Genomic DNA, 14106 nt, shown 5'->3' with positions numbered 1-14106 from the left:
CGTAGTATCTCTGTTTGGTATATCGCATCCTCTTAACCACCTCCCCTATGAGAACCGTATGGAGCTCCTGTCTTTTGCCCTGCATCTCGTCCAATAGTGCCCTCCGGTCCACTCCCGGGACTCCCAGTCTGGCCCGCAAGATCTGCAGCTCCCCTCGGAGTCTGCTCTCGATCAGGCCCCTCTCTCTTTTACGCCTCGAGCCCTCCGCTATGAGGAGGCCTCTGAAGGTGGCCTTCCCCGCTTCCCATACCATGGACATGTCCGTCTCCCCCGTGTCATTTGTCTCGAAGTAGGCCAGCATTTCCTGCTTCATGAACTCACGGAATACTGGATCCCTAAGGAGCGTGTCGTTGCACCGCCATCGAGCCGATCTCGGGGCGATGGGCAGGGACCAGTTAGCTATAAGTAGTTCATGGTCCGACCACGTTATGGTCTCGACTTTTGGTTGGGTCATCGCCCCATCTCCCTCCTCTGAGGCCAACAGAAGGTCGATTCTGGTGTAGGTGCAGTGCGGGGGAGAAAAGAATGTGTAACCACCCTGGGCCGGGTACGCCTTGCGCCAAACATCTACCCAGTAGTGATCCTTCAAGAGGTTCTGCAAGGCCAGGTTATCCCTCGTGATCCCCTTGGGTACCCCACCTCTGGCGGACCACCAGTCCAGTTGGGGGTCGGCTATGAGATTAAAATCACCCCCGAGAATCATGGCCCCCTCGGCCCATTCATCCATGACACCAAAGATCCGTGTGAGGAACTCCACCTGGCCCGTGTTGGGCGCGTATACGGTGGCGAGAGTAACTCGCTGCCCCTCGCAAAGCCCCTTGACACCCAGAAATCGACCCCCAAACCCCCTCTTGGTTTCCACCCCCGTTAGTTGGAGAGCCCTTCCCAGGAGAATGCCCACCCCCTCCTTCTTCGAGGTCGGGTGTGAAGCCCAATAGTTGCTACCGATGTCTTTCCCCTTGATTCTGGATTCCCTCCCGCGCTTATAATGTGTTTCCTGTAGAAATAGGACCGTCAGGTGTTGTTTTCGGAACATGTTGCCCGTGAGGGATCTTTTATTTTGAGAGTTTAGACCCTTGACATTTAACGTGCCCACCTTCCCTTCAATCGTTGTCATCATACCGTGTGCGTATTCTGAACCCCTCGTGGTGATTGAATTTTAGTGCCCCTTGCCAAGCGTATTCTTGCGGTCTGAACTGAATTTCCCCCTGAGTCCCCCAAACTACCCCGTTATCCCCCCCATCCCCTCCCCCCTTGCAACTGACCCCCCTCCCCGTGTCTTCCCTCCCCCCTCCCCACCCTTGTACCTTGAGGCGTCCGTCCACTCTCCCCAACATGTGTTGGGGCCGGTCAACGAACCACCAAGGACTCCAACCCCAGCCCCGGGGTTTTCGTGTGTCTGGAGAGTCCCAGATCGCAAGTCCGATTCAGGTCGGCCCCTGCAGGCCTTCGGTGCACTTAACCGAGACAAAAACCAGAGACCCCGCCCGGGCCCTCAACCCACAACCAGAAACCCAAACGCGGGGCAACACAAATAAACAGTTAACTTTTTAACATAATGGTCTGCCGACCCAAGGTCCGGTGGGCCAAACGCGACACCGCCGCGGTGTCCGTTCAAGGCAGTTCGTGGGCCCGGGGCCTCCTGCGTCCGTACCCTGAATCGTCTCTCACCTCATGATTTTCTCTCCTTCCAATCGAACGTCATTTTCATGAGTCAGTGTGATTTTCCGGGTTCATCGACGGGTGTCTGGTTTTCCGAAACTTTCGGGCCCCCTTGACCTTAGATTTCCCACTGTGATTTCCTGGGCCGTCGGGACCCCTAGGGGGGTCCCGTGGTCCTCCCTCCTGGGCGCCCGAATGGCCCGCCTGGTCGTTCACCAGATCGTCCGTGGCTCTTCGTATGTCCTCCTCCGACACCAGGTGGTGTTTCTCACCTAGCCACTCAAACTCCAAATAGAAGGGGTGACCCCACCGATATCGGACTCCTTTTCCCTGCAACCATCTTGTGAGTGTGCCGCATTTCCTCCTCATTGACAGGGTTAGGGCCGAGAGGTCTTGGAAGATGGATACCTTTGAATCACCGTACTGTATGGTGCCAAGATGTCTCGCCTTTTCCAGGATTCTGATCTTGTCCCTGTAGTAGTGCAGCCGAACCAGAACCGAGCGTGGGCCTCTGCCTCCCCCCCCCGCTCGGTGCACCCTGTCGAAGTTGGTCGCCCCCACGTCTTCCGTTCCCAGGGCGATCCTCACGATATCGTGCACTTTGCCTTCAAGTCCTTGTACGGATTCGCCCTCAGATTCCATCAGGCCAAAGATTCGAAGGTTGTTCCTCCTCTCCCTATTTTCCATGTCGTCAACCTTGAACCGAAGCTCTTCCTCGCGCCTTTCCATGACTCGGAGTCTCATGTCCATTTGGGTTTCGAGGAGTGTCGCCGAAAGTTGGTTATTCTCGACGCCCTCCACGCGGTCTTCTAGGGTGGCGACCTTGGTGGTGAGGTCGGCCAGTTTGGCCCCCATGTCTGTCCTCATACCTCGTATCTCCTCCAGAATCGTTTGGATGTTGTTCTGGATAGCCCCCAGATCCGGGGGTGGGACGGTGGGGCTACCGGCGGCCATGGTCCTTTCTTTGGGAACAAACTGATATTTCAGCAAGTTCTCTCTCCAGTTCATGAGGGGTTCGTGTCGGCCAGTTTACGACGGACGCCGCCTTTCTCCGGGTCAGGCCGGGCCTCGGGCACCAGAGGCGCCGGGCGTGCGTTCCCTGTGTGGGTGGACGGTTTTCTTCAAGTCGGAGGATGCCCAGGGGAGGAAGCGCCGCGGGCTCACCCTCTCGGGCCTATTCGTGGGCGGCGCGGCTCGTGCTGTCTCCTGCGCCACTCCGCGCCAGGTCGTGGGGGAGGGGCAGCCGATATCGCCTTGGTCCGTGTAACTCCGCACAGGAGCGTCGGATCGGAACCAAAGTTGGACCCAGGTGGGGGCCACAGGCTTCCACGTCTTTTGGGGGGGGTCGCGTAGTATATGGGACCCTCGTTTCGCCGATAAATCGTGATTCACCCGGGGCTGGGTGCGGAGCTCGACGTTCAGGCGTCCATCCTGCCCGCGCCCCCTGGTGGCCTCCCCCCAAGATAGTTTTGATCTGGGTCTGGTTAATTTTTCTCTCTGTGTGCACTGGGAATGCCATCCAGGTTTTATTTGGAGGTACCTGGGTTGAGGCCTTGGAAGGGATGACACCATCTACCAGCTACAGTATAGCTTCTTCATAATTGCACCCCAGGATGAGTCCCTTTCGCATCCTTCCAATATTTGCCTAGTGCTCAGAGAACTTCAGGGACCCTCTTTGAGACTCTTCCCCTGGGTAAGTGAAGCATCTACTATACACCGGGGGAGAAGGGTGGTCAATAAGGGTAATACAAAAAAATGGATTTGGGGGCAAAAGACTGGATTAAGGGATAATGCTGATTTGCTTTAAAGCATATGGACTGTGACGAGGAACAGTAAGATTAGGTGTAATGAAGATTGGTGTGTTGTATTTTTTTTCTTTTGTTTTTTTTCTGGCCTGTGTGTGGTGAATGTATTGCAATAAGACTCTTGCAGGCTACTCCACTCCCTCACCCACCCCCACCCCATCTTTAACTTGTAGTGCTGTGGAAGATATTTTGGCTGCATTTATCCACAGTAATGCTGATACTGGACAAATGTGTATTCAGAACAATATGGATGCTATATAAGTTTATTTTGAATGGATTGTGTGCACCCACGTATTCCTCATCTTTTGCTATCTTCCCTTCAGCTGCCTCGAATTTCTTTTTATTGCCGAGGGCGCTGTGCGTTGATGCAGTCGACTTGATATCCCTTGCGTGCTTCCATCCCGGAGTTGACATTGTCGGCATATACAGCACGCGCAACACCAGTTGGCTTCAGTTCAGTTTTTCCGCGATAGCTAATACTTCGAGAAATACGGTGCGCTTAGTTTTCTTGTGAGAAAAACTTTGACACTTTAGTACGATGGCCTCGTCTTCGACACCATCGGGCTAAAAAAAAATGCCACGACTGCGGCACTAAGATGTCCCTCACGGATCCTCATTGTGTGTGTCTGTGGTGCCTTGGTGTGCAGCATAGGACGGCGGACTGTAAGTCCGCCGTCCTATGCTGTCCATGAACGGCAAGGCTCTGAAAGAGCGTAAAGGGAAATTAGTGATGGGTAAGCCCCCTACTGTAAATAACATCAGTGACTCCGTCAAAGAAGAAAAGATCATCCAAGTCGAAAGATGTCTCTCCTCAAAGGAAGAGATCGAAAAAGCGTTCTCGCTCCAAGAGACAGTTGCGCCATGCCCCGTCCTCTTAGAAGAAGGCAAAGAAAAGGCACTATAGATGCCTTCTTCGTCCTCATCTGATTCCTCTCTGTAGAGAATGTTAACCTGCCCAAGCAAATCCTCCAGCCGAATGGGAAGAATTCAGGCAAGAAATGCTTAAAATTTTCGATAAGGAGGACCCAACCTCCTCGAAAGAAAGAGTCCATGCTCCTGTTGTGCTGTTTAAAGCCGACAAGGAAAGGGCTAAGGCTAAATCTTGCGCGCCCTCGAGCCTGGTACGTAAACCGGAGAACCCCTGAGGTCTCGACACAGCAAAAAATCAGACTCCATCGAGTCAAGGGTCAAGTCCTTCGAGGGCTCCATTGACACCAAAATTGACGAAGAAATCGTTGATTACATTGATGCCATTAGTGCCGAGGCCATCGGCGTCAAAGCCATTGGGGTCAAAGCAATTGACAGCTTTGCCCACTAAACCTTTGACAAGTTGAAAATGTATGAGGAGTATGAGCCTTCGGACCACGACACTCCACCATTTGGGTTGGAGTTTGCCACACCTAACGCCCCAGAAAGCCTAATTTCAGGCGAATCCAGGTTAAAAGATTTGTATGAGACTATCTAATCTGCTAGTGGTGTTGACACATCACCGGAACTTCGTTTGGCAATCCGGACCCGGCAGACCATGCATATGCCCCTTATAGGCACCTCATGACCAGAGTTCTAGATGGGGCAGACCTGCTCCACCATTTGAGCAAGACAACATGAGACATTCTTGATATAGGTCCACAGAAGGATCTCATTCTCCCATTTCATGTTGCACTTCAAAAAAGGGTTATGGCAAATTGGGAGGTTCTCGAATCAAGTCCAGCAGTGAATAAGAACCTCGCCAAGAAGTACAGGCCCTCAAGTAACGACCATAGCTATCTGTCAAAGCACCCAACACCAGAGAGCCTGGTAGTTCGGACTAGGAAGGTGTTTTCTCCTGGGAGCATGGCTTTCAAGTCTGCAAACGCCATTCACCCTGTGGGACTGTGTAGTTATGGCAGCTGACCATATTCCCGAAGAGGAAGAAAGAGATGGCTTCCTAAATATTGTAAGAGCTGGTAAGGAGGCTATGTTTGAGTCTCTACAATCAGGACTGTACTCTGCTGATCACATCAGCAGAGCCATAGCAGCAAGCACGATAATAGCAGGTTTGAGGGGTTGAGGAAGTCCGGTTTTGCACCGGACGTGCAACTCCTCAACATGCCCTTTTGATGGCACTCAGTTGTTTGGCAGCAAGGCTGACGAAATCCCAGAGAAGCTGCAGACCTCAAAGGCGGCAGCCAAATCCCTTGGTGCCGCCATCAGACAGCCACAACCATCTCACCCCAGTGCTTCATCTTGGATGGGTAAGTCCTTTCGCTTCTACTCCTCAGTTGCAAGAGCGAGAGGACTGGCTAGTCAGAGGCCAAAAAAGATTTCCTCATGGTGGTTGAGGTGAAAAGTCCACCCAAGCAAGGGCTACTTTACCACCAGCCGCTGCTTCAGCCGCCTCAAAACGAGGCCTTAACCCACAAGACCCTGATGGGAGGCATACTCGTGTGGCATCTGCAAGAATGGCAGGACTTCAGATGCGCAGGTGTTGGAAACGGTAGCCCAGGGTTACTGCCCACCCCCCATTTCTAATAAGGCCTCCGGACCATCCACCAGGGAGACAGTTCCGGACCCGTTCTTTGTGCAGGAAAGTTTGAGCTTGCTAGAGAAAGGTGCTGTAGAACTAGTACCTGTAACAGAGAGGAACAAATGGTGGTACTCTCACTATTTTCTAATCCCCAAGAAAGATGGAGGATTGAGGCCCATCTTGGACTTGAGATGCTTGAACAAGTTCCTTAGGAAGGACAAGTTAAAGATGGTCACCCTTTCTCAGATCCTTCAGGCGCTCCAGGATTGGATGGTGTCATTGGACCTTAAGGATGCTTACTTTCATGTGCCTATCCATCACAAGCACAGAAAGTACCTGAGGTTCGCCGTTGGCGGTTCTCATTACCAGTTTTGAATTCTGCCATTTGGGCTGACCTCCGCCCGAGAGTTTTCAGCAAGCTGATGGCGTTGGTGGCAGCAAGTCTCGGGAGAAGGGGGGGGTGGGGTTTCACGTCTACCCCTACCTGGACGATTGGCTGATCAGGGCTTGTTCTCCCGAACAGGCCCTGGAACATCTCAGGATCATTTGCCACTCTCCCCACAAACTGCGCTTCTCCCTCAATTACAAGAAGTCCCACTTGATACCGTCTGAAAGGCTCCGGTATCTGGTATTTCCAGCGAAATAGTTTACAACAAAATTAATTCCATCAAACGTTTTGCAACAAAACCTTTACCATTGTACGTGTGTGTGGGTTTATGGGTTCATTTTGTTTGCGGTGGGTTTGTAATGGGAAAAAACAGGGTTTAGGGGAATGACCCTCCTATGCCCCCTCCCCCCAAAAAATACAAAAAAATGCATTTCATCATAAAGATTTCGATGGAAAACTTTTGATGCATTTTCTTTTCATTGCAAAAGACCATAAACCAAAGGCTCCAGTTCATCGGAACAGTCCTGGATGCGTCCTCTGGAAAGCCTGGCCACTCGAGGTGCGGGCTCAACACATTCTGCAGATGATCACCAAATTCCAGAGTGCCCAGCGTCTTCCGCCCTTCGACTTTTTGAGGTTTCTCTGCCTCATGGCATCCTGCATTTTCCTGGTGCCACAGGCTCGCCTGAGAATGAGATCCCTCCCAGGGGCTCTCAGGACACAGTGGTCTCAATTCTTAGGCAGAATGACATACCTCCTGCAGGTTCTAAGCGGAGTCGCACAGGATCTCCTGTGGTGGGCTTGCGAGGGCAATATTCTGAAGGTAGAACGTTTTTGTCAACCATGGCCGGAGATGACAGTAGTTATGGACGTCTCACTCACAGGGTGGTGAGCCCACCCCAACGGTCTTTACAGTCCGTGGTCGTTGGTTTCAAATGGAGTCCAAACTACACAACCTTTTGGCGCTGAGGGTGATCAGACTAGTGCTGAAGGCCTTTCTACCCTCTGTACAGGGAAAGTCTGTCATTATCATGACAATCAACACAGTGACCATGTACTACCTCAACAAGAGAGGCGGTGCAGGGTCACTGCCACTGTGCAGAGAGGCAATGTAGCTCTGGTTCTGGGTAATACAAGAAGGAATCTCGCTGACGGCAGTTCACCTAACCAGAGAGGAGAAGACGGCGGCAGACACTCTGAGTAGGCAGGGCACAGTCTCCCAGGAGAGGGAACTAGCTCAGAAAGTCCTTCAAGAGATCTTCACCCTCTGGGGACCCCGATCAAGTGGATCTGTTTGCGACCAGTGTCAACCGGAAGTGCAAACTGTTCTGCTCCAGGGAATTTCCCCCAAGAGGAGCTCTAGGAGACGTGCTCGTAGTGGACTGGGAGTTTTCACTGTTGTATGCGTTTCCTCCAGTCCTCGTCATTCCTCATGTGATCAGGAGGTTGAGAAAGTTTGGGTAATCATGATCCTATTTGCTCCAGATTGGGCCAGGATGGCATGGTACCCGGACCTTCTGAGCATGTCCATCTGCCCTCAAATGTGTCTTCCACGAAGAGAGGATCTTTTCTCGCGAAAGGAGGGTCGGGTTCTCCATCTATAGGTCAAGACACTCAACTTCACGCATGGTTTCTGAGAGGTTAAGATATAAGGATTGGGACATCCCGGATGACGTAATGGAGATTTTGCTTTCGGCCAGAAGGCAAGCAATAAAATCCTTATACTGCTGCCATTGGAATAAATTATGCAGCTGGTGTAGGGAAAAGGATGTGGACACCTTTCAGTGCAAACACCTATGGTGTTGTCATTTTTGTTACTTAGCAAATCTAGGGCTCCAGATTGGAATAATTAAAGGTTATTTGGCAGCGTTTTCAATTTTCAAGTGCACATCGGATGACGTATCTTATTTCAAGATGCTGTTAATCATTCAATTTCTTAAAGGAATTAATTAATGAAAATACAGGACTCTGCGCCAACAACTCAAGTTGAGTTAAATCTTAGATTATGCTTTATTGATCATCCATGACCATTGAGCCCATAATTGATAACATGTTTCGGCTCCACTGAGCCTTTTTCAAATCCGGGCTACCCATAATTGTAATATAGGACATACAATATATCATAGTCAAAAAACAATTTGTATGAACGACATCATAAAGTAAAACATAATACCAGTTTTCAAATATCATGACCACAAAATGTGCATAATAACATGAAAGAAATTAGACAGAAAAACAAGGATGGGCAAAAGGGAAGGGTTCATGGGTGTAGAAAAATAGGCAAACATATCATAATACATTGTTATGTTTGAGTAAACAGAAAAAGAGCACAAAAAACAGAAACAAAAACACAAACAAAAAGAAAAAAGAACCCATTAGTAATCAATATTCTTCAATTCATTGAATAATATAACCAAATTCTGCAATGGTCCCTTGAGACAAACTGACAACTTGGTGGATGTCCTTACCCGAAATTTGATGTAACCAGTTCTTATGACTATTTGTCCATGTAGTAGTAACGGGGTACAATCCCCAATATCAATCTAAACAAAAAATGTAAGTAGCGAAGGTAAATAAAACTGATTGTCCAATTTAGAATATACATTAATTGTGTATATCAAGGTTGCCTATGGCAACTAGGCATTTTCACTTATGAGAATAAATCCCGCCCTTCACCAAACGGGCAAAACAACTCTACTTAATGGTCACAGGCCATTTCTGCCTTATTCAAAACAATTCATTATAAGTTCCGTAGTAAAGACAATTGTAATTAACCATCATTACGTGAAATGATGACACATTTCAAATATAGAACACGTATTTCAAGTACGGAAAGCACAACATATAGCTTATTTGGTTGCTATTCGTCAAGTACCATTAAAGCTAAATCTCATTGAAAAGTAAACCATGAGATAAGCGGTCCTCTCTTACCAGTTCCTGGAACACAAACAGTCACACGCGTCGGCAGGTAAGCCGAACGCTTACCAGGTATGCCTTCTTATACTAGGCGTCATCACTGTGCGCGGTTACCACGGCGACGCAAGGAAAAGCGTCGTCATTGAAAACCGCATTCTATCCCCCAGCATTCTACAAATTACATATGCTATATAATTCAAAATATTTGAATAAAGCCTGAAAAACTAACAAAGCATGTATACGCTTCTCCTAACCCAATTTATATTTGTTGAATACTTAAATGGTTACTATCACAATAATGTATAATCACGGGCACTAATGCACCTAACTACAAAAGGTTGGTGAGCATTACACGCAACATTCAAATAACATACTGAGCTACCAAAGCTAGCAAAAAACACATCAGCCACATCTCAAATCGGAAATTAGATTCATTGGTCTTAAACAAGTATCCTTGAACAAAAGAGGTGGTGACAGAGTGAAGGCGTTACGACAAGCGGAAGCAAAAGCAATTTGTTACTTCAATTCGACAAATACAGGACTTAATACAGATAATGAAATGGTTTCATTCTTGTGAGATGTAGTACATTGCAATCTGGCTTCTCAAGCTCGATTAATTTTCATTGTTATACTTGATTTAGAACACGGCTCATTGTTTATTAGGAGGTTACATGTATTTCAGGGTGTTGTTAAAGGGATACCCCATCATAATTGGTAGCTCAGTATGTTATTTGAATGTTGCGTGTAATGCTCACCAACCTTTTGTAGTTAGGTGCATTAGTGCCCGTGATTATACATTATTGTGATAGTAACCATTTAAGTATTCAACAAATATAAATTGGGTTAGGAGAAGCGTATACATGCTTTGTTAGTTTTTCAGGCTTTATTCAAATATTTTGAATTATATAGCATATGTAATTTGTAGAATGCTGGGGGATAGAATGCGGTTTTCAATGACGACGCTTTTCCTTGCGTCGCCGTGGTAACCGCGCACAGTGATGACGCCTAGTATAAGAAGGCATACCTGGTAAGCGTTCGGCTTACCTGCCGACGCGTGTGACTGTTTGTGTTCCAGGAACTGGTAAGAGAGGACCGCTTATCTCATGGTTTACTTTTCAATGAGATTTAGCTTTAATGGTACTTGACGAATAGCAACCAAATAAGTTATATGTTGTGCTTTCCGTACTTGAAATACGTGTTCTATATTTGAAATGTGTCATCATTTCACGTAATGATGGTTAATTACAATTGTCTTTACTACGGAACTTATAATGAATTGTTTTGAATAAGGCAGAAATGGCCTGTGACCATTAAGTAGAGTTGTTTTGCCCGTTTGGTGAAGGGCGGGATTTATTCTCATAAGTGAAAATGCCTAGTTGCCATAGGCAACCTTGATATACACAATTAATGTATATTCTAAATTGGACAATCAGTTTTATTTACCTTCGCTACTTACATTTTTTGTTTAGATTGATATTGGGGATTGTACCCCGTTACTACTACATGGACAAATAGTCATAAGAACTGGTTACATCAAATTTCGGGTAAGGACATCCACCAAGTTGTCAGTTTGTCTCAAGGGACCATTGCAGAATTTGGTTATATTATTCAATGAATTGAAGAATATTGATTACTAATGGGTTCTTTTTTCTTTTTGTTTGTGTTTTTGTTTCTGTTTTTTGTGCTCTTTTTCTGTTTACTCAAACATAACAATGTATTATGATATGTTTGCCTATTTTTCTACACCCATGAACCCTTCCCTTTTGCCCATCCTTGTTTTTCTGTCTAATTTCTTTCATGTTATTATGCACATTTTGTGGTCATGATATTTGAAAGCTGGTATTATGTTTTACTTTATGATGTCGTTCATACAAATTGTTTTTTGACTATGATATATTGTATGTCCTATATTACAATTATGGGTAGCCCGGATTTGAAAAAGGCTCAGTGGAGCCGAAACATGTTATCAATTATGGGCTCAATGGTCATGGATGATCAATAAAGCATAATCTAAGATTTAACTCAACTTGAGTTGTTGGCGCAGAGTCCTGTATTTTCATTAATTAATTTCTTCAACGTATGGGACGGTTAGGCTTTTTACCGACCTTATACAGTTGACCTGCGACTTCATTGACCGGATTTCGAAACTTTTAATCTTGCACGTATAACTATCGGGATTGTAAGGAGTCGCCCTGGTGGAGCAAGGTTTTTCAAAGCCACAGTTTTTCAAAACAATTTCTTAAAGGGCTCACTAACGTGTTCCCTCCTCCCACCTTTCCAAGTACCGGTTTTGGGATCTCAATCTTGTCTTGATATTTGTGATGAGTGCTCCCTTTGAGCCACTCCATTCATGTCCACTAAGACTACTAACTTTAACTTTCAAAACCATTCGGTTAGTTGCGTTGACATCAGCCCGCAGAGTAAGCGAGTTCCAGGCCTCACCTAGTAAGCCTCCATTTACTAATTTTTTAGAAGGACGTTGTCCTTGGGGTTAAACAATTTTTGCCGAACATTGTTACACATTTTCATTTATCCCAGAAAATCGAGCTTCCTACTTTGTATTTGCCTCCTCATCCTAGCAATGAAGAGTAAAGGCTTCCTAAGCTTGATCCCAGAGGGGCTTTGAGCTTTTACGTTTCACGAATGGTGAAAATACATCAACATGACCAGCTTTCCTTGGGTACAAACTTGAGCAGGACCACCTAAGGTTTCCGGAAGCAACTCAAGACCTTTCACTTCCGATTTCTCTCTCTCCCTCGCCTGCCTGCTGTGCATACTGGTTACCTGGCCACCCACTGAATTTACGGGACCAGGCACATGCACGACCGGTTGCCCTTCCACTGCCTCCGGGCCTCCCATACGCTTAAGGACTGTATCTGTAACTCTACAGTCCCCTGACTTTGCACCTATGAGCCACCTCCCAGCTACACTTACTAGTTTCTTTGCACTCCCCTATCCACAATCCCCCTGGCACTTCCCCCCCTACCTCGCCCCGCACTGAATGACACAAGGCCTAGTAAGATTGTTGTTTTGTCCTCCTTCTGTCCTCCCTTCCTTGTCTTGTCGCACCTAGAAACACTTGTGTACAGGCGCGTTATGAATGATTTATATCATACACTGGACACAATCTGGGTCTTCCAGTTACAAGACAAACTTTGTCCAGATGGATAGTTCTCGCTATTACTGAATGCTACAGAATGCCCTGGAACAATCCCCCAGAAGGCCTGAGGGCTCATTCCACAAGGGGCATGGTAACCGCTTCTGCTCTGCAAAGAGGGGTGCCTATAAAATACAATTGTGCGGCAGCCACTTGGTCTACTATTCACACATTTACTAACATTACTGTCTGGATTTATCCTCAAGTAAGGAAGGAGGATTTGGGGAACCTGTCCTACATTCAAACCATGATAAATCTTAAGTCTGAAAATTCTTACTCGTTCCTCCAAGACTTAATACTGCTTTGGGAGTCTATCAAAAGATGAGGAATAAGTGCGAGGGCCCAATCCAGTCGAAGAACAAGTTACTTATCCCGGGTAACGCTCTTTCGACTGGATGCTCCTCCCACATATTCCTCATTGCCCCTCCCAACCTAACCCGCTGTAGAATTTGCAGGCATTACACTTAACGCTCTTTCAGGACTCATTGATGCTGGTATTTCTGCAAGAGTAAGGTGTAAAAACAGAACTGCTAGCGGGCGCTGCACATGCTATATATACTGATGATGACTCTGATATGGAAACCCTCGAGGGACATCAAGTCAACTGCATTGACGCACAGCGCCCTCAGCCGAAAAATGTTTTCCGAAGCAGCTGAAGCTGAAAGGAAGAGTTCAAAAGATGAGGAATATGTGGAATGAACATCAAGTCGAAAGAATGTTACCAGGGATAAGTAACTTGTTGTTCTTATCCTAACCCAAGATTATTTGTGCCTGTACTAGTTGACCTTTTATTAGTGCTGCAGCCTCCCTCCTCAGTATGTTTAGTTGCACATATAATGGGCATGCCGGCATGCTTATTTCATTATGTGGAAATGATTAGTGCAGGGGTTTGCAATCTTTGACTCTCAAAATATTTTGGACTGCAAATACGATCCTCCTTAGCCAGCATAGTCATGGGGCTCCTATTCTGATGGGCCACAGGTTACAGCCCCCTGCAGTAGAGGCACCATAATGTTTGGTCACTGTTCACAATATTGTTAGACAAATGAGGCATTTTATTCACCTAAGAAAGCCCAGTCCGTTTACCTTAGGAGATCTGCCGCACCTTTGTTTAATATGTCACTCAAAAAGAAGTGTAGCTTGCCTTAATTGCATTGTTTGTCATGTGCCGGGATAATTTTTCTTTGCTACATTAGTTTCTGTTGCCTGCCTATCCTGTTTTAAAAAACCACTTTGCCACCCGACAGCTAAGTTGTCATCTTCTATGAGACATTGTGCCATACTGATTGTGTGTTTTAGCGCTGTGCGTGCTTGTGTGGCTCAGTCACGGCATCACCTTTTGGAAGAGGCTTTCTTTTTATGTCCCTCCCTGTATATATTTGATGGAAATGGTTCTGGTCGGGATTACCAGTTGCTGATAGCCAGAGCTAAGAAGTCCTGCCCCCTTCATTCTGGTGCATTGATAGTAATTTTCATGGTGCCCCAAAGGAGTAGTGTCTCAAGGGGCTCTTTAATGGTGAGTCGAGAGGCGGACTCAACATATACGCCATTTTTCACAGATCAACGTACGTTATCTTGGATATGCAAATTGCCCAGTGTGTGTGTTGCAAATGAATTGTATATTTTCTCCTGGTTCCTATCTGTAGATGCTAATGATGTACGAAGTGAATGT

At 46.9% G+C, this 14106-nt stretch overlaps 1 protein-coding gene and 1 long non-coding RNA gene across 3 annotated transcripts in view; both read left to right on the top strand.

Annotated features, from left to right (window-relative positions):
- DESI1 (desumoylating isopeptidase 1) overlaps positions 1 to 14106 on the top strand; it is a 378189-nt gene that overhangs the window by 162949 nt on the left and 201134 nt on the right. The gene's annotated exons all lie outside the window — the stretch shown is intronic.
- On the top strand, positions 10683 to 11314 carry LOC138579892 (uncharacterized). Its single transcript, XR_011304155.1, has 2 exons — positions 10683 to 10821; positions 11204 to 11314. It is a non-coding gene; the product is annotated as an uncharacterized lncRNA (long non-coding RNA).

Source organism: Ambystoma mexicanum, chromosome 3p, assembly GCF_040938575.1.
Source record: "Ambystoma mexicanum isolate Mex_15411 chromosome 3p, UKY_AmexF1_1, whole genome shotgun sequence".
In the NCBI taxonomy this organism is placed as follows: Eukaryota; Metazoa; Chordata; class Amphibia; order Caudata; family Ambystomatidae; genus Ambystoma; species Ambystoma mexicanum.
The sequence above is the reverse complement of the archived record's forward strand: the minus strand, read 5'-3'. Positions and strand labels throughout refer to the sequence as shown.